Source organism: Passer montanus, unplaced genomic scaffold, assembly GCF_014805655.1.
Source record: "Passer montanus isolate IOZ18808 unplaced genomic scaffold, ASM1480565v1 scaffold72, whole genome shotgun sequence".
In the NCBI taxonomy this organism is placed as follows: domain Eukaryota; kingdom Metazoa; phylum Chordata; class Aves; order Passeriformes; family Passeridae; genus Passer; species Passer montanus.
The window spans coordinates 2,849,242-2,855,736 of NW_024372370.1; the positions used below are offsets into that span (position 1 = coordinate 2,849,242).

At 44.3% G+C, this 6,495-nt stretch overlaps 1 protein-coding gene across 7 annotated transcripts in view; it reads right to left on the reverse strand.

Annotated features, from left to right (window-relative positions):
- Window positions 1-359, reverse strand: part of MBNL2 (muscleblind like splicing regulator 2) — a 106,717-nt gene extending 106,358 nt beyond the window's left edge. For 6 of the 7 annotated variants that reach the window (XM_039730495.1, XM_039730496.1, XM_039730494.1 and 3 more), the window contains exon 1: window positions 211-359. The gene's annotated coding sequence lies outside the window, so the exon portion shown is untranslated. The remainder of the gene's footprint in view (window positions 1-210) is intronic. The other variant, XM_039730497.1, reaches the window with a different exon arrangement.
- Between the last annotated feature and the right edge of the window lie 6,136 nt (window positions 360-6,495).

The window sequence follows — 6,495 nt, forward strand, 5'->3', positions numbered from 1 at the left end:
AGCGGCGGGGGCAGCGGGCACCCGGACGGGCGCGGGGCTCGGGGCGCTCACCCTCGGCGGCGGCAGCGGGGGGGACGGCGGCTCCAGGTGCGGCGGGACGGGCGGCAAAGCGGCGGCAGCTCCCCGCGCAGCCCGCGCCGTGGCCCCGCAGCGGGGGTGGGCTGGCGGCGGCGCGGGGAGCACTGGCGGCGGCGCGGGCGGCTGCCTTACCTCGGAGCGGAGCGCGGAGCGGGGCTTCACCCGCTTCTCCCAGCCGGGCGGAGGCGGCTCCGCACAGCGGCGGCTTGTCACCTCTCCCGCCGCGACCGCGACGGCGGCGGCTCCTCGCGTAGGGGCGGTCCGGCCCCTCCCTGCCGGGGCCGAGCGCCGCTCGCACCGCCCCGGGGCCGGGGCCGGGGAAGGGGCCGCGGCAGCGCGGGGCCGGGGCTCCGGCGGGGGTGCGGGCCGGGCCGCCGTGCTTTGCCTGGAGCCCGGCCGGAGCCTTTCCTCCGCAGAACAACGCGGGCAGCGGCGGGCGGGCGGTGCTGCAGAGCGGCCAAAATCCTGGGTTTGCGTCGTGTTGTTCGGCTTCCTTTTGACTGCTGGAGCTATGGCGTGTCACCCGCTACCGTGGACGATTTTCTGAAGGAAACAAACGCGTGTCTTGGCTTCCGGGGCTTATTCTTCCCGCATTTTGACCCGAATTCGTGAGCAGTTTCTGTTGTGTGAAGTGTCGTTCACAGGCAAAATGGGCTCTCTTCCCCTCGCCCGCAGCAGCCAGCGCAGGGCCCCGGTACCCCCCTGCCCCCGTTCCCCACAGGCCGCTGTCCCTGGAGCAAAGGTTGGCGCCTTTCCCTAAAAACCATGGAATATTCCCCATCCAGAAAGAGGGGCAGCTGCAGAGGTTCCCGGTTTGCCTCCACTTGCGCCAGGTGAAGCTGGAGGTGCGGTGGTTCAGCGGAGCTGTCGGAGCACTGCCCGCTCCGGCCGGGCGTCCCCGGCGACCCCTGGCCCGCAGCGAGCCCTGCCCCGAGTGCTGGCAGGGCTGCAGCCTCGTCTGGCAAACCCCACAGCTCCTTTCCAGGCAGCTCAGGTCCCCGAACAGGGTCTCCAGAAAGCCAGGCAGCATCCAGGGGTGAGGCCACAGCTGCCCCATCCTCGATGGACCTTAACCGCTGCAGCATCCCAATGTAAGGGTGGTGGAGCAGGAAATAAATCAGAAAGCAGCTGCGCTTCAATTTCAACTAAATTCCTTTAGACTGTCCATGAAGTCTTTCACAAGGATCAGCAACTGAACTGCTACAGAAAAATTTGTTACATTTTGAGAAGAAAAGTAACCCTTTCAACTTAGCCACATCCTTTTGGCGTCAGGAGGCTGAGAAAAAGAGGCAAAAAGAAAAATCTGGGGGTTTTAATTTTTTTTTCTTTATTTAAGTAATGACCAGAATGACAAATTATTATTTGAAGGCTAATTGGAAACCAGTTCTAACCAGTCTGTTCAAGGCTACCCCATGCTTAAATGCGTTTGAATATACCCAATGAAATTATGGTAATATTGTTCTACTTTGAAAGGGAAATAGAATAAATAAACACAAAGCCGAGCTAGAGCCTAGCTGAGGATGCGACCAGGTACAGTAAGCACCCTCCCCCAGTTTGTAGGAGGAGACAATGGCTTTGAAAAGGGTGGAAAATAAAATTTAAAACTCTGCTGCTGCTCCAGCATAACCCAGTGCTGAATATGGTAGCCCCTAGGTGACCAGAAGCAGCAACATCTCTATTCCTACCCTCCTTTTGTATGATTTTGATCTTGGTGAATGGCAATTTTGTGAAAGAAAATAAATGAGATTGTAACATTTTTTTTTCTCTGGCACATTGTTATTAATCTTCATTAAATGAGAGAAAGCAGAACTAAAGAAGTTGTTAAATATGCAAAAAGCCTCAACAGGAAGTTCCATCAATGAGAGTTTAGTGCACAGCTGATACCATAAAACACAGGATCTCCTGAGGCCTTCTATTAAGCATCTATGCCCAGAAGCAGAATTGAATATATTTCAGGCCAAATCCAACACAGGTTTTTACCGTGCTTTTAAAAACCAGCCATGAGGTGCCTATTCTCTTCAGGCAACTTGATGTGCCAATCAACTGGCTTTGAACAAGCCCCTCTTTCTGCAAATTAACCTGATTATTAAATTCTGTCTTCCTCTTTTGACTGTGGAGGATGACTGATGTTATCCTATTTATGGCAATCTTTTACATATACATCTAAAGCTATAATGAGTTATAGTTTCCCTTCTGATTTTACTGTTTGATTCAAATTGCCACATTTTCTCAAACTTGTATCATTCTTGTTGCTCTCCTCCAGTCATTGGAATGAAACATCCACAATAGGACACTGTAGACCAGCCAAGCCTCAGAAGTAATGAAGAAAGTAGAATAATTAATGGTGACTTATATATTGAATTTTTGCCAATAAATCCCTCAATGTGATTTGTTTTTGTTGCAATGGCAATTTCATGCTGACTCATTGAGTAGTGGGTCAGTGCCAAGAGCACCCTTTCTTCACCAACTCTTCCCTGTAAGGATTTCATGCCTTCCTAAGTGCCTAGCCAGCACTTGCCCCCATCTTGTTCATTTTGCATACAAAATTGAGAGCATTTTTTAGTAGCAATAGTTTATCAATGTACATTCTGAAGTGGCTTATTGATCTTGCAGTATGGATCATTAATTTTGCATTTTTCTTTAAAAGATTATTTCTCAATCAGCTTAATGAGGCTTAGTCAATATTATCCTACTTGGAAAGGTGCAGCCCAGAAAACTGATGAGAAGACAAGACAAAGCTGAATACCATTAACTCTTTAATATTTTCAGGGATTTTTTTGGTCTTATTTGTATTATTAATTTTTACTACAAACGTACCACAAGGACTAAAGGGGTTTTACCATTTAAACAAGATGTTTGAGTAGAACTATTCATATTTTTTAAAATTATAAAATGATATTCAGAAATTATGCTGTATTTTGCTGAAACTTGTCAGCTTATCTGTCAAATCTTTTAACCGAACACAAGATCCACGTTTCTAAGCTCCATTCTCGCCTTCCCTGCTGCACCAGGGGGTTTGCCCTGGAGCTGCCCGCTATCCATGGAATCCAGGAGAGTCCCACGAGCTAGCCCATGGAAGGAGCCAGCACACGTCCATTTTCCACCCGCAGCCATCCCCCGCCCAGTAGTGCCCTCATGTGTCTCCGCACGTGAATTTCAAACACTGGGATTCCAGGAATTCGTTGGACTTATGTGTCACTAGAAACCCGGCATATGCCATCTCTGTGCCGTGCAGCGCCTTTCTCTCTAGCCTAAAATCAGTTTGGGAATTTCCTACTAGGGAAGGATGTATGGAGTGAAATAACTTGAGTCCATACCGGCATAATCTGTGGTTTTACTTGCTTTTATATACAAATGGCTACCAAGAAAATCCAACAGTCAGTTTCAGACCATGGCAAATTCCTAGATTCAGATATGAATTCTCCTTGCCCCTTTATTTTCAAGGCTACCAGTAAGAAGAAACTTTACAAATTACCCTTTTTTCTTTTTCTATCTATGTATTCATGTACTGCAGGAAGGGAAAGTTGGCATGGTTTCACTGACATTATGCCTGTCTCCACAAGTTAAGATTAATTTGCTGTTTCAAAGGCCATCAAGCCAGTTCAAGCCTATGTCATTTTTTTAAAGCATAGAAAAATTCAGCTGAGTATCAAGTTTTCCTCTGTGTGGGCACCAATATATGTACATACAGAGGCCATTAGAATTCATAGCTAGGTCCATAACTCATTATTTTCCCTATTTTTTTTAATAGTAAGGAGAAAACATGAACTCATGCAAGTTAATTGTATAAATATTTTATTATTAAATTCTGGAGCAAAAGATTACCTAAACAACTCACCCAAAGTTTGTGCAATGCCATTATCCAAAGAAACAAAGTATGCAAGCTGCTGCTTCTGCACAAGTTTTGCAATGTCTTTTTTTCCATGTATGCAACATTAAATTTGTTCCTATGACAATTGCAGCATCTGCCCCATCTGTTCAGGGTGCTCTTGGGAAATAACACTTCAAATACATTCACGATACATTTATTAGGAAGTTTTGCAGTCTTTCATTATTTCAGGACTCAAGACCATATTGAATCAATAGATTACAGATATACCATGTGCCATGTGCTGTTAAATTTTCTCAAGGCACAGCCACAGAGACCCAGCCCAGTGACATTTTTCTCATCTTCAGCAATCACAGCAGAAGCTGTCTTACCCCACAGCAGACTGAGCTTTGCATGCTGTGCTCAAAGAAATGGAGAAGCTGAAGATGACCAAAGGCCTGGTAGGGGCTGGCTTCTTCTTTAATCTGTAGTGGTGCCATATTGCCAGATGATCCTAAGAGAAAACCATTGCCCTGTTCTTCAAAGGATGACAGAATAATCCTTACTTGGAAGCAAATTATTTCCCATTTATAGATTGATTGAATTCTTTGCCACTTCATTCACTGGGAGAAAAAGCTGTAGAAGACAAGTATCTGAGAAGAAAGTTTCTCCATATAATTGCAGAAAATAAGTGCTTCCCACCAATATTCCAGCTCATTTCTAGTGTGTCAGAGTAACCCTCTACCCACAAAGTACAATTGGGCTATTGTGCAGCAGAAAGAAGTCTTTCCATACTGTGACAGCCAACCAGCTGAAGCCCAGACATACAAGATTTTAATACATTCATTGTTTTAATGAAGAGCTGTAAATGAAATTAACATGGTCAGGGCAATACAGTGTTCATGTCCTCCAACAGGACTGCAGAGGGACATCTCCATACTACCTACACATGACTTTTCTCTCACTCTAACTCTTCTAACTTGACCCTGTGATCAAGTCACACTTTGTGTTTCATGCCCATGGCTAAACTTTCTTCTACGCCCCTTAAAGCTGGCCACATTTGTTCTGCCTAGTGTGCACAGTTATTCCCTGGTCTCAGAACATGGTGGTGTGAGTTTGCATGCTCAGTATTGTCTGAAGGTGTGTCATGCAATGGTACCATGTGGTAGGTAGTTATTAAACAGTGCAGAGGAAAGCAGACTGCTGGTGCTGAGCCTGTGCTCTTGCCCTGTGCAGTTTACTTCTATGTACATAACATCGTGGAATTTTCTGATCCCAAGTTTCCTACTCTGTACACACAGCTAATGTTGCCAGATCCCACATGTACTTCATTGTATTTGGCCTTTTAATTTGACTTTTTTTTTGTTGGATTGTGGCTCTCAATGAGATGATTCAGACTCACTGGCAAAAGCAGTACGTGCTTTGCAGTATTTACTACCATCTGCAAACTTTGCCATAATATTTTATGTTGTCTAGATCATTGATAAAAGTATTAAGCACAAAAATAATTTTCTGGGGGGAAAATCATTACAATAGCCTCTTTTGTTTATGTCTTTTCATTAACAATAACATCTGGAGATCAAACAGCGAGTCAGTTTTTAATCTGTGTAATGTTAATTTCGTATAATGGAACTTCTTTTAAATCAAAGTGTTATTGCTGTATTGACTGGGAAGCTTTGAAGGGATCAATGGCTGTCATGTGAACACAGTTGTCTGCAGCACTTGGAATCACACAGTTTTCAAAACAAAGGAGGAAACACAGACACAAACTCCCCAGCAGAACTATAGTAACTACTTTCTTGGGTGCTGTGTTGACAGATCTTAATTGTATTTTGACCTCTAATTTTTGCTAATAAGTTCCAAAATTAGCAATCTCTTCCTGTGGTTAAGAATAACACTGTTAGTTATCAACAAGTCCTTTCAAAGTTTTCAAATCTGATGCAACTTTAACAATATTCTCCTGGAATTACCCATGACCTAGGAAAATGCCTTATTAGCAGCTGAAGACAGGTTCTGGAAGTTTAATTTCAGCAGAACTTGGCCTGCTAGCTTTCTTAAAAGGTGATTTTTTTTTCTCACTCTGTCTCACATGGCTACATAATCCCTTTGTTCCAAATACCAGACAACTGTTGTATTGCTTACCTATCGTATTTCATGTGTACTTGAGGTAAGATTCTTCCTTGCTTTTCCTCCTAATATTTATGTAAAGTGCCCTTTTTACTGCATTTAATCCAGTTGCCTGCTACTACTCCAGCAAGTAACTTTTTCTTTTCTTGCTACTTTTAATCCCTGTCATTAATTACTTTGTTTCCCCACCTGAGTCTTTACAAATTGATTTTCTATTTTCTCATTTCCTCATTTAATTTTTTAACCAGGGTGGCTTTCTGCCCAGTAAAAGCTTTACATGCTAATGAAATCTTGTCGATCTACATATCCAAGTGGCTATCTTTGAACGACTGGCAGTTTCTCTTAACGCTTTCTACTTCAAAGCCCTGTTCTCTGTCCTTTATGCTGACAATTAGTCTAAGCTTTGGGTAATTAGCTCTTTTAGAGTTTCACAGATGAATATTGGTTGCTACCATTGCCTGTTTAGGCAAATGGAGTGTAAT